Source organism: Thermobia domestica, chromosome 15 (assembly GCF_964235325.1).
Source record: "Thermobia domestica chromosome 15, izTheDome1.hap1.1, whole genome shotgun sequence".
Lineage (NCBI taxonomy): Eukaryota > Metazoa > Arthropoda > Insecta > Zygentoma > Lepismatidae > Thermobia > Thermobia domestica.
The window spans coordinates 137,591,825-137,610,625 of record NC_137468.1 but is presented as its reverse complement, the minus strand read 5'-3'; the positions used below and the strand labels follow the sequence as shown (position 1 = coordinate 137,610,625).

General features: G+C 35.5%; 1 long non-coding RNA gene across 1 annotated transcript in view; it reads left to right on the top strand.

Annotated features, from left to right (window-relative positions):
- LOC145671911 (uncharacterized) overlaps nt 1–5,655 on the top strand; it is a 47,629-nt gene extending 41,974 nt beyond the window's left edge. The window contains exon 3 of the long non-coding RNA XR_014128573.1: nt 5,446–5,655. This is a non-coding gene — a long non-coding RNA (uncharacterized LOC145671911). The remainder of the gene's footprint in view (nt 1–5,445) is intronic.
- Nucleotides 5,656–18,801: the final 13,146 nt, after the last annotated feature.

Below are 18,801 nucleotides of genomic sequence, written 5' to 3'. Positions count from 1 at the left end.
GTGTTCTTCTAATCAACTTGGAGTGAGTGCAAGCAAATGTAAAGTGTTATCATTCACTAGAAGCATCACCTCGTCACTTTGATTATGTAATTAATAAATATGTAGCAAATAGACATGGTTCAGTTAGTGATCTTGGCGTTACGTTTGATGCTAAGTTAACGTTTGACAACCACATTGCAAAAGTAACAAGTGAAGCATTCAAGCTATTAGGATTCATAATTAGAACAGGAAAAGAATTTAAGAACTGTTCAACATTAGAGAAGTTGTACAATGCATATGTTCGTTCAAAGTTAGAGTATGCTTCTACTATTTGAAATCCGTCTCAATTAAAAAAAAAAAAAAATCGCACGTAATTAGAAAGAATACCGGCAAACTTTTTGAAATTTCTAACTTACAAAGAAACTCACATTTATCCTACTTACGACAGCTATAAAACCATCCTTGAGAACTTTTACATGCCAACACTAGAACAAAGACGTCTTATGATTGATTTATTATTCATTCAGAAAGTAAAGTAAACAATTTTGGACTGTCCTGACCAGTAGCGTACCCAGGAATTTATTTCGGGAGGTCAAAATGCGGGTATTTTATATTACAAATCCTAAAATTGCCCCTAAAATTAGGCTAAATTTACACAAAAGTCGAAATTTCGAGGGGGATCTGGACTCCCAGGACCCATCCCCTGCGTCCTGACTTAGTTTCTTCATTGAATTTGTGTGTTCCTTACTGTAAAAACACTGACCTCTATTATTGTAAAAAATCAAAAACTAATATATATTGATGAAATCAACAATCTGGAGAAGAACTACTCTGTATAATAGTATGTGTGTGAATAACAATAAATGGGATATATGTGATATGTCGCCTTCTTGAACACTGTAATTGGGCTATTGCCTGTTGTGTTGACAATAAATAACTGTGTTTATCACAAATTCGGAATAATTTTCTTTCTTTTGTCTTTTCCCTATGTTTTTATAATGTTTCACTTGATATTGGCCTACTATCTACACTTCCTTTCCTATTTTTAAGGCTTTCTCGAATCACCCCTTAATATCACAAATCTTTGTCATTCTCGCTTACTTCATTTTTTTCTTTTCAGTACCTAGACTAAACATTCAATTCTTACTTTTATACAATTCTTAATATATGTACTCTAACTACATAAAACTAAACTTCGATCGCTTAAAGGCTATCCATAGTGTTCATAGTTTCCACAGCCTGTCCTTTGATTTTAGTGTTATAGTTGTTCTTGCTAGCTTTTTCCTTGTTTCCATTGGTTTTATCTACATGTATGTTCTGCTTATTTCTCATTTCTTTCTATTTCCTCTATGTCTCACATTGTAATTCCTTTTCAATTTCCTATACATCATTTTTTCTTCTTGTATACAATTTGCTTCTACCATTTTTTCTTTACTTCATTTGCGTAAACATTTTTATTTTTATTTATTATTAATATTTTTGTAACGGATGGCTTCTTAGCCCTACCTTCTTCATGATACTCTATAGTTTCTCTGAAGTTTCAGGCACGCATATTTTGAAATTCTTTCATCGCACGTTCCTTCCTATTTATATTTTCTCTTTTCTGAAATTGAATACTTTCCTTCCATAATTATTCTACTACTCTGTAGAAACTTTTTGTTGGGAGGAGTACATTTTTTTCTGGAAGGGGAATGAAATAGATAACACTGCATCTACATAACAATTAAAACGATGTTATTCTACAGCAGAAAAGATGATAAATAGTTTCATAAGAATGGCATATACAGGGTGTCTCAAAAGTCCCCGACGTAGGGTAACTTGTTATTATCAGAGTTATAACAAAATGTAAAAGGGCAAAACCTTCTCCAAATATTTTCAATCTAAAATGAGGGAATTTTAAAAATTGGACAAGCTGTCTTTACGCTAACGCAGCGTTTTCCAACCGGTGTGCCGCGAGGAAATGAAAACAAAATTATTAATTATATAGGAACCTAATTGCAACACGGGAAATATGTGTATTTAAGTTTCACATTACTATGAACCTCTACAATGAGAAAATACTGTAATTGTAATATATTATTGTATAGACATTACTACTACATAGATTGTATTTCGAAAACATAATTATATTAATATTTAAAATTGTGACACATATTAACCATGTTAATAAATTATAAGTTTCACACTGTGTTACTTATCTGTTCATTTTTAATGTTGAAAAAAGTATTAATTATCATTGTTATGACCATTATTGTTTCTTTATTGTTACAGATTATTTCGTAACTTGAAATTTTAAAATCTCATTCTATCCTTTTGACAAAGAAAACACTCATACAAATTACCGCAATTCTGTTTTAAAAGTACAAGAGATTTGTTTGTTCATTCGTAATTTAGTGATCTTCCTTGTGAAAGGTTGGATATATTCTTCGAAAAAGAAAGTGTATTTTTTAAAAGACTGAGTTCTATATTTCACTGGAATTGTTTTCTATTTTTTAATTTGATTGAAAAGTAAGTATAATGATTTACGATGGAGGAAAACCAGTGATCGAGCTTTATTCTTTGTGAGAAGGAGGTCAGTAATCAAAGAAAACAAATACGACGGTATTTTCTATTTACAAATAATAATAATAATAATAATAATAATAATAATAATAATACATATGAGTGTGTCGCGAGAATTCAAGTTAGACCCGTAGTGTGCCGCAAGTTGAAAAAGGTTGGGAAACGCTGCGCTAACGTGTCGATGGCCAGCCCCATGTCAAATAGTAACTTCATTCACTTATGTTGTGGGTGCAGGTAAATCGTGACCTTGGTTTGACAAGGTTCTAACTGCACGTGGCTATATTTCGAGAAAAACGCGTTTAAAGTTTTATTAGGCTATAGTTGTTTTATTTATAAACTAATCATTATGATGTTTTTACACAATGATAAACTGCTTACAAGGTTTACATTTAAATGATTAATGTTGGAAATGGGGCTTTACTTTTTCTGTTTTGGACAATCAGTAAAATGCAGTTAGAACCTTGTCTTGCTGAAACAAGCATTTCCAGAGGCACAGTTCTAAATGCACTTACTACTGCACAATCTACTGGTATTAGCACAGCAGTAGAGGGATTCCACTGTTGGGAAAGATTTTATGTGGTTCCCCCCTCTGGCTTCCGACAGCTATTATGTTATTTCTTCTTTGATCTAAATTAGGTATATTTGTATTCATTGTCTTGGTTTTGTGTACAGTATACGCAGGGTTTTGGGATATGTCGAGGGGTCGACCAATAAAATGTTTTGCACACTTGAACCTTTTCTCCTTTAACATTGAAGAAGTAATGAAAAGAATACTTCCTACGAGATTTAGCTTTCTTTGTTTTTGGAATTTCAGTCTCGTCTCCATTTTCAATTGATTCCTTTTCATTATCCTAAATACACATACACCAATAGATGGCAGTAAATTCTCACATGTATCTTGCTACAAGTAATTTTATATTAAACTTTCATCAATCCGGTTTAACATCTGCTCAGAATTGCTGCTCAGATTTATGTGCCAAAAATATAAAAAATAGTGGAAGAAAAGTGTCGTTATTTATTTCTCAAGATAAGTTAATAGAATAAATCTTACATTTTAATTATCTCTTTAATGTAACCTTATCTCTTTAATGTTAGAACCTTGTCAAACTGAATAGTATATTAGAGTCAGAAGCAGTTAGAACCTTGTCTCAAATTAGTAGAACGTCTATTTTTCAAGTTACAACAATAAGAGTTTTATATTTGAATAGAGTTCAATTTCTAGTGTTATGAGCTGCATATAACTCAATTTTCACAAAAATGTCAGTTAGAACCTTGTCAAACTAAGGCCACGAAATGGCAACGTTGCATTTTCATTTAACATTGGGAGCATAAAGAGTATGCAGCCCAAACGGCTTATCCGATTTTAAAATTCCTTCACTTTAGATTCAAAACATCATATTTGGAGAAGGATTCCCCTCTTACATTTGTTGTAACTCTGATAATAACAGTTACCCTATGTCAGGGGACTTTTGAGACACCCTGTATATTCTTAAAAAGTATAAAAGTAGATAGTTTTTGTAAGAAAGAGATTGCAAATGAAGTGTAAGAATAAATTTTTATGCTACATCAATAATTTATCTGTTAAACAAGTGTACAATTGTAAGTCGAGTTACGAAGTTTTTTGGGGGGGACAGATCCGGTTGACCCCCACGTAGGTGCGCCCTAGGCTGTAATTATAATCGGAATATCCCGTTTAAAGATCTATTTCACATTTCTAAAGCCTAATAACGAACTGTGTTTTTGAGAGAACGATTTTATTTTATTTTAACCGCATTCCTTGTGTCTTTTGGCAGTGGTTCAATAAATTCTACAATTTTGTTTAAAAGAAACTTGGCCACCGCCTTGCGTTAGAATACCATATTCAGGCAACTATGACGAGGAATTTGTAATATTTTGGTTGTAAATATAGATATCAATTGGCTAAAGAAACCCTACTTGTGTTTGATATAATTTCAAAAATACAAACGGGTGCCGGGATTTTCAAACCGAATTGGGTGGCCAGGTGTTTACAAACGGGACTGTACTCATCGAATAATGTTAAATTACAGTTTCTTGCTGTTTATTTTGTAGCACATTCTCTCGTTAACAAAGAGAATATATAATTAACGAGGATGAACTTGAACTTGTAGAGTAAATTCTTGTGACAACCCTCTTTTCATCTTGACTGGGTTTGAGAGGTCTTCAATATTAACGTAAGTTAAGCTGATCATAAGAAAATTATGTAGACTACTAAATTTATAAGAAATAGTTGAAGTTATAGTTGGTTTAGATTTAGGAGGGTCCGTTATAAAAGGCTACCTTATAGAATCTGACAGAACTTAAGAGAGGCCCTTCCTTTCTATATTTTTATTATGACTTCTTATGTTGTAAATTGGAATAACAGATGCGTATAGTAATAGACGTAAAAAGTGGAAAAATTATTGAATTTAGGATATACATTTTTTTAAAAGAACTAACTACTCTCATCTCGGCCGGATTCGAATCCGGATCTAAGAGTTTTGTGAACCAGAACTTGGCGTATAGATTTTTGTTGGCCACCTGTTGGCAATTCCATTAAAAAGGAAGCAAACTTGTCTGGCATCTGGTGTCCAACAGAGTATTTATTACAGAAAATATTAATTAGTATAAGCAGAAGAAATTGTTCCAAGTTCAGAATTCGTGACTTGTCGACTAGCGGAGCGTATCGTATTACAGAGCAGCTATTTCTACCCATTTATAAGTTTCTGTATACGTTTACATATGCTGTCAGCCTTTTGCTCGTCAATGCCGGTAATTAAACGAAAGACACATTGAAGATGTTTATCGTAAAATATTGCATGCATTCCACATATATATATTTTTTCTTCATTAATGCACGCTGTTGATAATTACATGTGAACAGTTAGTTTATCTTTTTCTTTTCAGTTTTAAGAGGAGGCAGTTCTTTTTCTTTGTATGTTCTTGGAGGACGCAGAAAACTTCACGTGACTAGGACAGATGATTAAAAGTGATTATCGCATCCTTGTTGAAACAAACGCTATGCGATACAACGAACTCGTATGCATAGACCTTGTTTAGATAGGTGAAACGTGCAACAGTAATTGTAGACACAAGAACAGAGAACGTAGATTCCTATGATTATGGACGTTTAATTTACTATTATTTAATAATAATAATTAAGTTGTTTGCTGACATTTGGATCCTTAAGAATGTAGTAAGATATAGGACATCACAGTCAGTGTGTCTAATTTATGAACATTTTATATTCTTGATTATGTCGATTATAGATATAGATGGCAGTGGTGCCCATCTCCCCTCATGTCCATGACGCACCCCCCTCAATTGCCTATCCGTAGGTGTTCTTCCATGAAAAAAAAATCTTTTCGATTAATCTTTACACCCTCTCAAACATATTTATATAGATTTTTAACCCCCCTAAATATTTCAATGACGCAGTTTGCGTCATAGCCCCCCTTGTGGGCACCCCTGTAGATAGTATCTAAAATAAATGGACTGAAAGTGCAAATCAGTACTGGTACTTTATCTTACTTATAAACACGAACATCTCAGTGCGACACGCTAATTATTAATAGTGAAGTCACTTTAATAGATGTCACTAGCGTACAGACAATTCAGGGATTTAAAACTATTGTGACGATATAACGGAAATTAAACACTTTATTTTCTGGGATTATATAACTATGCAAATCCTAACTTCCTGTTATTTTAGTTTATTTTTAAAATGTAAATCACAGAGAAAAAAGATAGGCGTGATAAATATATCGTCGACAGCGTCACAAAGTGTCGTATCTCAAAAAAATCGAAAATTGAGATATTTTACTATGTAGTTGCATACACTGATTTCTACAATTTCCCAAAACGACACATCTGTAATGTGCGTTGTATTGACGGTGGTGATGACGTCACTGTGTCGTATCTTAAGATGAAGCATATAAACCATTTTCACAAACAGTCGTATCTTGAGTTACGACAGTTTGTGAGCAACAGATCTTTCGCAACTGGACAGATACGCCTATATTCAAAGCAATTTGTTTATATATACAAAGTGGCCCAGAAGTAGGTATACAGTCCCGTACTGATAAACTCATTGCTTTTTATATCATTTCTTATTGTTATCCACTTAGTTTCTTTATCATTTGTTCCTAATGTATTTTACTTATGTCTTAAGCTCGGAACAGCGGAAGCAAATAAACTTATAAGCTAGAATGTTTACTTGATCAATGAGGGGCTGTATATATATATATATATATATATATATATATATATATATATATATATATATATATATATATATATATATATATGTATGTATTTGCCGGGATATATATTTACACGGCATAGGGCGTCCTCAGGTTGCGTATCGACATGACATGACATTTTTGAGTTTTACGTGATTATGAGAAAGGAATGAAATGATGGAATGAAGAAAGTGGGAGGAAACGGGAGAACCCCGAGGAAACCCACCCTGTTTGTCCACCACAAAGTTCACTTGGTGGGAGCAGGTTTGGAACCCGTAAACGCTCTACCACCGCGGCCCCGGGTTGCGGATCGAGGAGAAGGCCTTTAGATATAGAGGTTAGCTGCGAAGATACTGAATAAGCAGTCGCGGGCAGACAAGGAGTGGCCCTCCAGCTTGGGGGTTTGGGTGAGGCTAACAAGCTCATTCTTTTATAGAAAAAAAAAGACACTTTTTCAGAAACAGTCAGAGAAACCTCGGACCAAGACTGATAACTTGGCACGACATCAACAAAAGAAAATGTACATGAGATTTGGAACATGGAATATTAGAATTCTTTATAGGGAGGCGCGTTAAAATCCGTAACGAATGAGTTAGAGAAATACAGGATGGACCTAGTAAGAGTTCAGGTTGGTTACTATGATGGGGTATGCGGTGCAAACACGTAAGAACATCAGAGAAATTTCTCTCCGATTCTTTGAATCTAGGCATCGACAAAATGAGGGAGATTCAGTCCACAGTGCTATAACCACATCTATTAAGCACTGTGGCAGTAATTTTGTACCCTCACAACTTGAACCGATTGTTAAACCGGCAAGGAAAAAGAACCCATATACCGTTCCTTGTGTTGACAGAAGCGACGTATGAGATTAGATCTCTGTCCCAATGTCTTGGTATTCTGTCAGTTAGACGTGATGAAAATGGAGATCCAATCAATTGGATGGAAATGCGCGAAGTGAAAGTGAACAAAGACTATCCAAACTGCATTCAGTTTAAGACAAGTCATTTTGAGGACACTTACATAACTATTTCTCTGAAAAGAACGCAGATTGAATCCATCAGATAGAAGTTCCTACTTTGCAGACTTGTCAAAAATTATCGCTCCAGAGAAGTACGAGGACTCGTTTTGATTGATTGATTTTTAACGTCCCTTTCAGCAGCGAGGCTATATGAGACGTGGACCTACTGATTAACATGGAATCCGAACCACATAAGCTCCCGCCGGGAATCGAACCCGGGTCTCCCACGCCTACGAGGACTCGTTATCATTGTGTCTGGGTCCAACTCCGATCATTCGAAACCTGAACATGTTCAATTTTACAGAAACTTACCACATTAGCCAATCTTCTCAAGTGCAATATCAAAGCATGCAATTTGCAAATTACTTTGCAAGATTTTATATTCTGGCAATGACAACTTGATAGCATTATTTTATGTTATGGTTAGTATGCTCTTAATATTGTGTTTCTTATGTGTTCTCAGGAATTTCGTTTTACCCTCAAGAATCTCAGGAAGCATTTCTTAAATTATTTTGTGTAATAAATACGAAATTTTTCAATAAAAGTGCAATATATTCCGATTGTTCATCTATTAATGTAGTTTTCAGCATAAAAAATAGGCGTCGTATCTTTCATACAAGAGAGGATTACCATCGTCACAAACTGTCGTATATTTTTCCCGCCAAATTTTCCACAAGCTTTTACAGGCAAATTCCATAAAACTTTCTACATTGATTTCTTATGATTTAAGTTGTAACTTGGTAAATTTTCTCTCCTTTCGGTAAAATAGATTTTGAGTTATGGTTGTTCAAAGTTGTGTGAAAACCTAAAAATCGCTCTCCTGAAAAGTTTAGAAAACTGAGATACGACAGTTTGTGACGCTGTCGACGATATGACAAATAAATCTTTAAACATTCTATTTGAAGATGCACATAAATGCATTTTATTTTATTGTTGGGTGCAGTGATGCCAACCTGAAACATTGTAAAATTCCATTTCCAGTAGGGTTGCCAACTAATCGTATTTTACCAGTATTTTTTATCAGCCTCAACTATGTATTTCAAGTTTTAAAATAGAATTATTCTTCATCTGTTTTGAGGATTGTGAGTGGGTGCCGATGATTCAATTTCTAAGAGTTTGCAACCCTAATTTCGAGAGGCAGAATTTATCATCTTGTCTTTGAATTTCCCATGCTCTATAAAACTTATAAAAAAATGAAGTGACGCTACAGTATGTCACTCACTTCTTCAATACATGAGTGAACTCAGACCTTCTATGTAAATCAAACGGTTTATGAATAAGTAATTAGGAGAGAGAATTGAAAATACATTTTGTTGATAGAACTACTATTTGCATCGTACATTTGTATAATATCGAAACCTTCGATGAAACGTAACGAAACTGGATAAGACAAGCTTCATTCTCTAATAATTACGTGTGGAATGTGTTGGAAGACGGCTGTTTCTCGTTTGGTGCTTTATATATATAAAGAATAACAGAGTTGTTTGTTGTTAAGTACTACGCTGCTTATTTTTAGAGATTCTTAATGGGGCGTTTACACTTAGTCGATTTAGTCGCACGACTAAATCGACTCGCTGCATTTGCCACTAAAACGAAGCAACTAGGCCGAATCAGGTTGATGGATGTGTTCAATTATTTCAACCACAGAAAATAGAACGTCTTTTAATTCAGTTGCCAGTCGATTAGTCGCCTTCGATCAACAAGCGATTAAGTTGAAGTCCCGTTTACACGGTCGATTAAGTTGAAAGTAACGTCAATTCAACTGAATCGAACGCAAATCGACTAAGTGTAAACGCCCCAATAGTCACTGTATAAATCACTTCCATATTATCATGCATTTTACAGTTACAAAATTTGACAATTAGCACTAATTTCACATTTATTGAAGAGTCGTTAGTTTACTTCCCGCTCATAGAGAATTTTGTTGGCATCGATGAAATAAATGTATGAAAAATCCCATATATGCTACCAAGTTTTACGAAAATTCCCTTTATCCCATCCCTATTTGAGAAATTAATATTAAAAAATCCTACAAAATGGGATTTTCCCCGCGTGTTGGCATCACTTTTTGGGTTAAACTGCTACAATATTTCTTCAAACAAATGCTTTCCAATTACATGATTTTTTTTTTTAACAAAGAAAAGGTACAACATTTGCTTATTATTGTTATCATTGGATGAAACCACTAACAGTGTTCGCTTTGTCCTTCATCCATTTATATTCTTCCATGTAGTACTACCGGAAACAAGGGAATATCGTTTCACATTGTAGAACTATGAATTGGTAGACTTCCGAACGATGTGAACTCAGTACATAGCTGGTTCTATTAAACATATAACCTTCAGTTTTATCACTGGAATACGGTCAGAGACTGAACTTATTCTTTGGGTGTTCTCCGATCTTGTCTAACGGCTTCTCAGTTACATATTTCTTTAAGGTAAAAATTTCCGCCACCATAGGAATTCCCATCTTGCTTAATACCATCCAGAGGCGGGTGTAGAAGGTAAAAACTGGGGGGGGGGGCAACCAGAGCCTAGACTATGATAGGTATATCATGAGTTTACTATAAACTTTCAAAAATATATAAATAATAGATTAAATTATTTTTGTCACTCAAAATACTGGGGAGGACTAGGTAGGTCCCTCCGACCCCTGGCTGGGGCCGCAGTGGCTCAGTGGTGGAGGGTTCACCTCTGGTTCGTGGGGTCCCGGGTTCGATCCCAGCCCCCGCCAAGTGAACTTTGTGGTGGACAAACACCGTGTGCGTGGGTTTTCTCGGGGTTCTCCCGTTTCCTCCCACTTTCTTCATTACACCATTTCATTCATTACTCATCATCACCGTCTCCTTTAGCGTAACTGGCATAAGCGTGGGGCGTAAAACTCAAAGATTTCATTTCATTTTTCCGGCCCCTGGCTAGATCCGCTACAAATACCATCTCGTCTAAAATGATGAGCTGAGACTTTCTGTACTAAAGAAAGTTTCTGTACTGAATTATTAACCATAAGTATTATAACACCGTGAAATCATGATAAAACAAGCTAATCATTCGTTGTCTTTTCTTTGCCGGTATTGAAATATTGCATACAGATCGGCAAGTAAATACTCCTCCCCCCCCCAAAAAAAAGACCGTAATCTTTTATTGAGCTAGTCCCCTTGCTAGCATTAATTAAAAACAGGTAAAACTATCATATTCACACCATACATAATACAACATTTGATATAGCCTCAACAAACATACTTCAAATCAAATCTTCGATGTTAACGTCCCACAATTATGCCCGTTAGACTAATGGAGACGATAATTAACGCAAGTGAATGATGATGGAAGAATAGGTGGAATGAAAAGTGAGAGGAGACGGGAGTACGCCGAGAAAATCAATGACACAATGATGTGCACCACAAAGTTACTTGGCCAGGATCGAACCAAGAACCCAATGTACCGGAGGTAAGTACTCCACCGTGGCCCCAAAAAACATAATTCAAGTCACAGTTTAAGATTAATTATAATCACAGGGGCTAATTATAGTTGAACATATTAATAAAGATATTTTATTAGCTGTATAAAACTAACTTAGCTATGTAAGACTATTAGCTATATAATAATATTAGAAGTTCGTTGGCTACTGTAGAAATCATCAAGGATAAGCAGGTGCACTTCTGGTCACAAAAACCTAAACTGCATTCCAGAGACTGTCCAGAAAAACGACTTTAGATCCTTACGAATTGCATTGGATTCAACTCTAAATCGCAAATTTGATACATGACCTGTACTTCAAACCTAGAACGATTTAAAAAAGAAAGAGAAATAGTGGAAAAATCATAACTCCAAATTGATTATGGCTACTAACCATCTTTTTTTTTTTTTTTTTTTTTCCACTGCTAATTCGAGAGTTTTTACAGCATATTCTTGTCCGGTGAACTTCCTTGGAACCGAAACCAAGGAGACTTTATCAAAAGCTTATCGAAATCATCACGGTTTAAGCAATAATACTTTAAAATATTCTTTTCTCTTTCCTGGAAACATGAGACAACCTATTCATCTGTTGCATAGGAGATAGAGAGACACGAATTTTGAATAGAATAATTTCAATAGGCCTAATTATTTGTCAATATTCCAAATGAGATCAAGATTTTCCAAATGAAATGAAACGAAATCTTTTAGTTTAGCGTTTCATGATTATGTCTATTAAGTTAATGGAGACGAGTGATTAAGATAAGAGTAAACGGATGTACCGCGAGATAAATCATAGACACTGTTATCCACCACGAATTTACTTGCCGGGGATCGAACCAAGTATCCCACGCACCAGAGGTAAGCGCTCTACCATTGAGCTGCTGTGCTCCCTCCGGATACTTTCAAGACTGGACTTAGTATAGCTCTCTTTATTATCCGTTTCGGTCTTGTCTCTAGCAAGTCTCGACATGTTGTGTCTCGTCTCGATCTCTTTACTATCACAAGTAAGGTTCACATGTACTTGCATTCAGCGGTAAAAGTGATTGAAACGTGGGTGGACGTCATCCCCCTACTTCCAAAAAATATCTACGGCGTCCCTCCACTTACTAAATAATTGACAATGAGTAAAGAGGCACGGGGACGGCCTGACATCGTGTCCCCCTACCTCTCCAGAACCACTTTTACCACTGCTTGCATTAGTCCTAATGTTTACTTTAGGTGGTTAATAAAGGAAATCAGTAACACAGGGGTGTATATAGTAACTACTATTTACGTACGTATATTCCTACTGTATAAGTTACGTCAAAAATTGTTCCCAGCATTGTCCGAATTTACGGCTCTATTTCTTATTTACGGTTCACGTACTCTAATATTTCAGATTAGATTGTTTGTTTGTACTCTAGCCCGGTGTATTTGAAGCTGGTTCCATGGGGTAATATTATAATATAACGTTAGTCAAAATACTGTATGTGTAAAGTAAGATCAGTTCCATCATTAAATCTAATGATCAAAGTAAGTTATAACAGCATCCAGATGCATTCCGCCTACTATAAGAACAGTAGTGCAGAATACGTCAATACAATTGTGTTCTGTAATTGAATCTTTATAAAATTTTGTTAGCATATAATTTTGTATGCTTAAAGAAAAGCTACATGTTTTGAGAGCAAGATATGTAATACTCCAAGTCTATTTGCAGCATTATTTGTGTTAGTGTTCTTACTACGAATGCCATAATGATAGTTATAGAAATTTTATATGGTATGTAGTACTAGGGATGCTCACAAGTGGGTTTTAGAGCGCAGATTGCGCCCATACTTTTTTTGTGAGATCATTTTTGATTGAAAATTGTACTACCGAACATTAATTATACCACAATGATGCTTTTTAAGAGCGCTAACTGTTAGTGAGAATTTACTATGGATAACGTTTAAAAATAATTAATTCTCATTGCAAAGAATTCTTTTGATTGAAATGATAAAAATGTAGCGGGAGGAGTAGTCGGATGTACTGTAGATTGATTGCGTTTAAAAAGGAGATACAGGCTACCAGTATTTTTTTAGGGGGACGCTGGATGGAAAATTTGAGATTGTTGCTCCCAAGCACTTGAAGGGGTAGGTACCGCTCGTTAGTACAACATTTCTAATGTTAAGTCCTATTGTAATTGTTTACAGATTGAAATAGATGATGTACCAACTTGAGTACAAAGAATTAATATTAACCCTAGAACGGTCGGGTCGGGTCTGTGAGACCCATCTACTAATATTTTAAATATTTTTTCAACTTAAAGTTAGTGGTTTGAGTTATAACTTCGTATACCTTCCTGAATCGCCTGATAAGAGGCGTCAGTGTCGCAAACCAGTTTGATTTATTGTTAGTTTGCTTTTTTATAGAGCTCTGAACATCGCGTGGGCCTGTCAGACCCAGCTCGACAGTTCACACAACTTTTTTTTTTTTTTTTTTTTTGCTAGTGTCAAAAATCTTGTAAGAAGTTTACTTTTTTATTGTGATTACCTACTCGACATTTTTTGATTGTGTATATAGGAAGAACATTTCAGATGGTATTTTGAGCAACTTTTAAACATAATGAAATATGAAACAGTTTCTGCGAGCAAAATTCGTAAAATTTTATATGATGATGAAAGTGAACTTAATGATTCCGAGTGAATTCCTGATTTTGAATTATTTAGTAACCATGATAGTAATAGTGAGTATGGTGAAGAAGATGATAGGAGTAAAGAATTGTTATCTATTGCAGCAGCTCATAAAACTGTACCCACTCAACCATTAGATAACAATCTTGCCAACAATGAAAACTAAAAAACTTTACCCCTTGACATTCAGTACCTTTCAACATAGGTGGTGCCGTAGGTTATGTTAAATAAACTTATAAGTATCCTTTACAATATTACTTATCTATAACAACATTTAAGCAAGTGTTGTTTTTATATATTTTTAAAGAAAATCTCATATAATTTACTAACAAAAATATGTAGATAATTACAAATATTTTTAAAAATAAGCCCAAACGCCACTTTTGAGTTAAAATGCTTTTTTCTGCGTCAGAAATACTTGTAATTACATAAAAGTATGTTTTTATTTTAAAAACATCGTTCACAAATTAATTACGCAGTGCTATTTTCTTGGGTTTCTTACACCCAGCCCGACCGTTCATGAAACTTTTTTTCCGCCTGACCGTTGTAGGGTTAAGTTAATGAATTTGACCGAATTCAAATTATGAATATTAAAAATAATGACTGCAAATACCTAGTAGCTACTCATAAGAAAAGATTAATTTTAAAATCTTTGCTTAACAGTTTATTATTTAAAGAAATAGCCATATAGATTATTCGGGTGAATTAACATTGTAGTTAAAAAGAAGGGGAGTGAGACTTGTCTTTCTAACTGTACTCTAGTTGTAAGTGGATTACGTATAGGTCCTACTTTAAATGTGTGTATCATACTTTACGTAATATGTACTATATTTTGTCCTCTTTAGAATTTCTGTCGTGTACGGAATTTATTGACTGTGCATTTCTTGGTAACATCATAACGCTGACCCGTATTTGCAATAAGATGAATTTTCTGCTTCCGTCATCGAAATACTTTCATTCTTGACATATCGTGAACTAAGAACTAGGTAAAAGTTTCATTTTCATATGTATCGGAAAAAGTGGGCTTTTAAGTTTGACAATGAACTATATGTTTCACTTTATTATTATGGGTATTACTTATTGTACTTCTTATACAAACTGAAATTATTCGTTCTATTTGAGTATCCATAATCTCAATATGTTTAAAAACTTTATTGTTAACCTTATTAGACTTCCAAACTATGCTATGCATAAGTCCCGGAAGTTTTATAAAACGGCTATGTCCGTCCGTATGTCTATCCCACAGATGACCATTTTGCACTGGGCTCGCTCTCACTCGGGCTCGCGATCACTTCTCTCAATTCGGCTCACTCTTACTAATCTGAAGTTGGTTTGCGCTCACTCGGGTCGCGATTAGTTCTCTCAACTGGGCTCGCACTCACTAATCTTAACTGGGCTCGCGATCACTAATCTCAAGTGGACTTGCGCTCACTCACAATCAGTTCTCTCGATTGGGCTCGCGCTCTCTAATCTAAAGTGATCTCCACCCATATTGCTCTATTAATGACGGAAGTTGTAAAAATTTACTGGTATTTACATTTTCAACCTTAATTACCATACAACCGGTAACAGACAGCAAGAATCATTTATAATTGATTCAGTGTGTCAAGGAAAGATACCTTCTCCACCCGTAACTTTATACTAAGACCGGAAGTGGTAAAAGTTACTACTACTTCCGGCTTCAATTATTGATCTCTATAGAGCTAAATCGGTAAGTGATATCAAGACGTGTTTTTGCAATTGATTCAGTATTCTAAGAAAAGATACCATCTTCACTCGTATTACTCTAATAAAACCAAAAGTGGCTCACTCTTACTAATCTGAAGTTGGTTTGCGCTCACTCGGGTCGCGATTAGTTCTCTCAACTGGGCTCGCACTCACTAATCTTAACTGGGCTCGCGATCACTAATCTCAAGTGGACTTGCGCTCACTCACAATCAGTTCTCTCGATTGGGCTCGCGCTCTCTAATCTAAAGTGATCTCCACCCATATTGCTCTATTAATGACGGAAGTTGTAAAAATTTACTGGTATTTACATTTTCAACCTTAATTACCATACAACCGGTAACAGACAGCAAGAATCATTTTTTAATTGATTCAGTGTGTCAAGGAAAGATACCTTCTCCACCCGTAACTTTATACTAAGACCGGAAGTGGTAAAAGTTACTACTATTTCCGGCTTCAATTATTGATCTCTATAGAGCTAAATCGGTAAGTAATATCAAGACGTGTTTTTGCAATTGATTCAGTATTCTAAGAAAAGATACCATCTTCACTCGTATTACTCTAATAAAACCAAAAGTGGCTCACTCTTACTAATCTGAAGTTGGTTTGCGCTCACTCGGGTCGCGATTAGTTCTCTCAACTGGGCTCGCACTCACTAATCTTAACTGGGCTCGCGATCACTAATCTCAAGTGGACTTGCGCTCACTCACAATCAGTTCTCTCGATTGGGCTCGCGCTCTCTAATCTAAAGTGATCTCCACCCATATTGCTCTATTAATGACGGAAGTTGTAAAAATTTACTGGTATTTACATTTTCAACCTTAATTACCATACAACCGGTAACAGACAGCAAGAATCATTTTTTAATTGATTCAGTGTGTCAAGGAAAGATACCTTCTCCACCCGTAACTTTATACTAAGACCGGAAGTGGTAAAAGTTACTACTATTTCCGGCTTCAATTATTGATCTCTATAGAGCTAAATCGGTAAGTGATATCAAGACGTGTTTTTGCAATTGATTCAGTATTCTAAGAAAAGATACCATCTTCACTCGTATTACTCTAATAAAACCAAAAGTGGCTCACTCTTACTAATCTGAAGTTGGTTTGCGCTCACTCGGGTCGCGATTAGTTCTCTCAACTGGGCTCGCACTCACTAATCTTAACTGGGCTCGCGATCACTAATCTCAAGTGGACTTGCGCTCACTCACAATCAGTTCTCTCGATTGGGCTCGCGCTCTCTAATCTAAAGTGATCTCCACCCATATTGCTCTATTAATGACGGAAGTTGTAAAAATTTACTGGTATTTACATTTTCAACCTTAATTACCATACAACCGGTAACAGACAGCAAGAATCATTTTTTAATTGATTCAGTGTGTCAAGGAAAGATACCTTCTCCACCCGTAACTTTATACTAAGACCGGAAGTGGTAAAAGTTACTACTACTTCCGGCTTCAATTATTGATCTCTATAGAGCTAAATCGGTAAGTGATATCGAGACGTGTTTTTGCAATTGATTCAGTATTCTAAGAAAAGATACCATCTTCACTCGTATTACTCTAATAAAACCAAAAGTGGTAAAATTCTAGTGCTTTCGAATTCAAATTTGATTGTCATGCAACAAAAGCGGTAATAGATATCGACAAGCAGTTTACTAAAGTCGTTTCAGCGTCTCAAGGAAAGATACACCTTCATCCATAACATTCAACGAATACTGGAAGAGAGAGATTTTTTTTACTACTTCCGATTTCAATATAGATTTACATAGAGATATCGAGCTTTTTTTTTTTTAACGGGTACATCCGAAAAATAGATTCTACCTCTTTCATTAACCCTCTCTTGAAACCGAAATTGGTAGAAATTAACTGTTTCCGGCTTCAATATGATAATCATAGAACAAAAACATGGTGCTAATGTGTTCTCTTAAGACATCAATAAAAATAAGTAACTACTCCTGAGAAGTCCTGCTCGAGAATCGGAGTAACTACAGCTGGAGAAATCTCCTCCCTCAATTTCCTTTCAATAAAACAAGCCACTACCCAGGTCTAGACTGCTCCAGATTTATAAACGTTTACTCGGTTTTCTTGCGTTACGTGAGTGATCCGGGATTGCAGGTTGGAATGTCAGGGGATTCAGTGTGGCTCAAAGTACTGTGTCTATGACTACTACAAGTGTAATGGATGCGATTGTTGCGAAATCTGAAAATGGATTGCTTCCGGAAGTGTGCGTAATATGCAAAGGCAGAATGGCAAGAACAATATACAGTTCATTTCCGGGTGCTATTGGAGCACTTGACTATACACACGTGGCAATAAAGAAACCTAGTATTTTGGAGACGAATACGTTAATAGGAAGAGCTCTTTCGTTGCTAAGCGGTTAGTGTACATGCCATTGACATAAGAGACCCGCGTTCGATTCCCGGCGAGAGCTCATGTTCTTCGGATTCCACATTAATCAGTGGGTTCCGTCTCATATATGCACGCTACTGAAAAGGACGTTAAACTACTAATCAACTTAACTCAACGTTGATATGAATGGTGTATACATGAGAATGAATTTTGTTTATGTCAAGGCGAAAGGGGACACGTATGGTGTGTAAAAGGCAATTAGATGGACGTGCTTTATGACGTGAGTAGCTGGACTTTTTTGTATAAAAGGAAACAAAGGAGCCAAGTCTGATTTCGTTCTTAAAGCCAAACAATCTACAAAGACCTTGGACAACACGTGATATGCGCTTGTCTTGTTAATCTAGATATTGCTGGATTTGAATTAACATCTATCAGCTCCAATAGGTTCGTTCCCATGGTTTCAGTGTTACTTTCTTGTTTCCGTTTTTTTTTTTTTTTTTGTTTGTTTTATTCTCGCTCGAATATTAAAGATTCTCTTTTGGATTTGTGTCTCAGTCGTAGATGTATTTTATATTTCCTTGCATTTCACTGTAATTGCCTTCAAAGCTTCGGCTTTCCTTCGTTTACTTTCTGGTAACTGTGACTTTGAAAGTACCACTGGAAACTCTCTTATAACATCTACAAATGCACTTTGATTGAAGCTGTCGTTGCTACTTGCGCGTTCCATGGCGTTTAGGATACTTCACCATAGGTTAAAAACAACGAAATGACCGCGCGACGGATGGGAGAGATGAGTAATCACTTCTTTTATTGATACGACTCA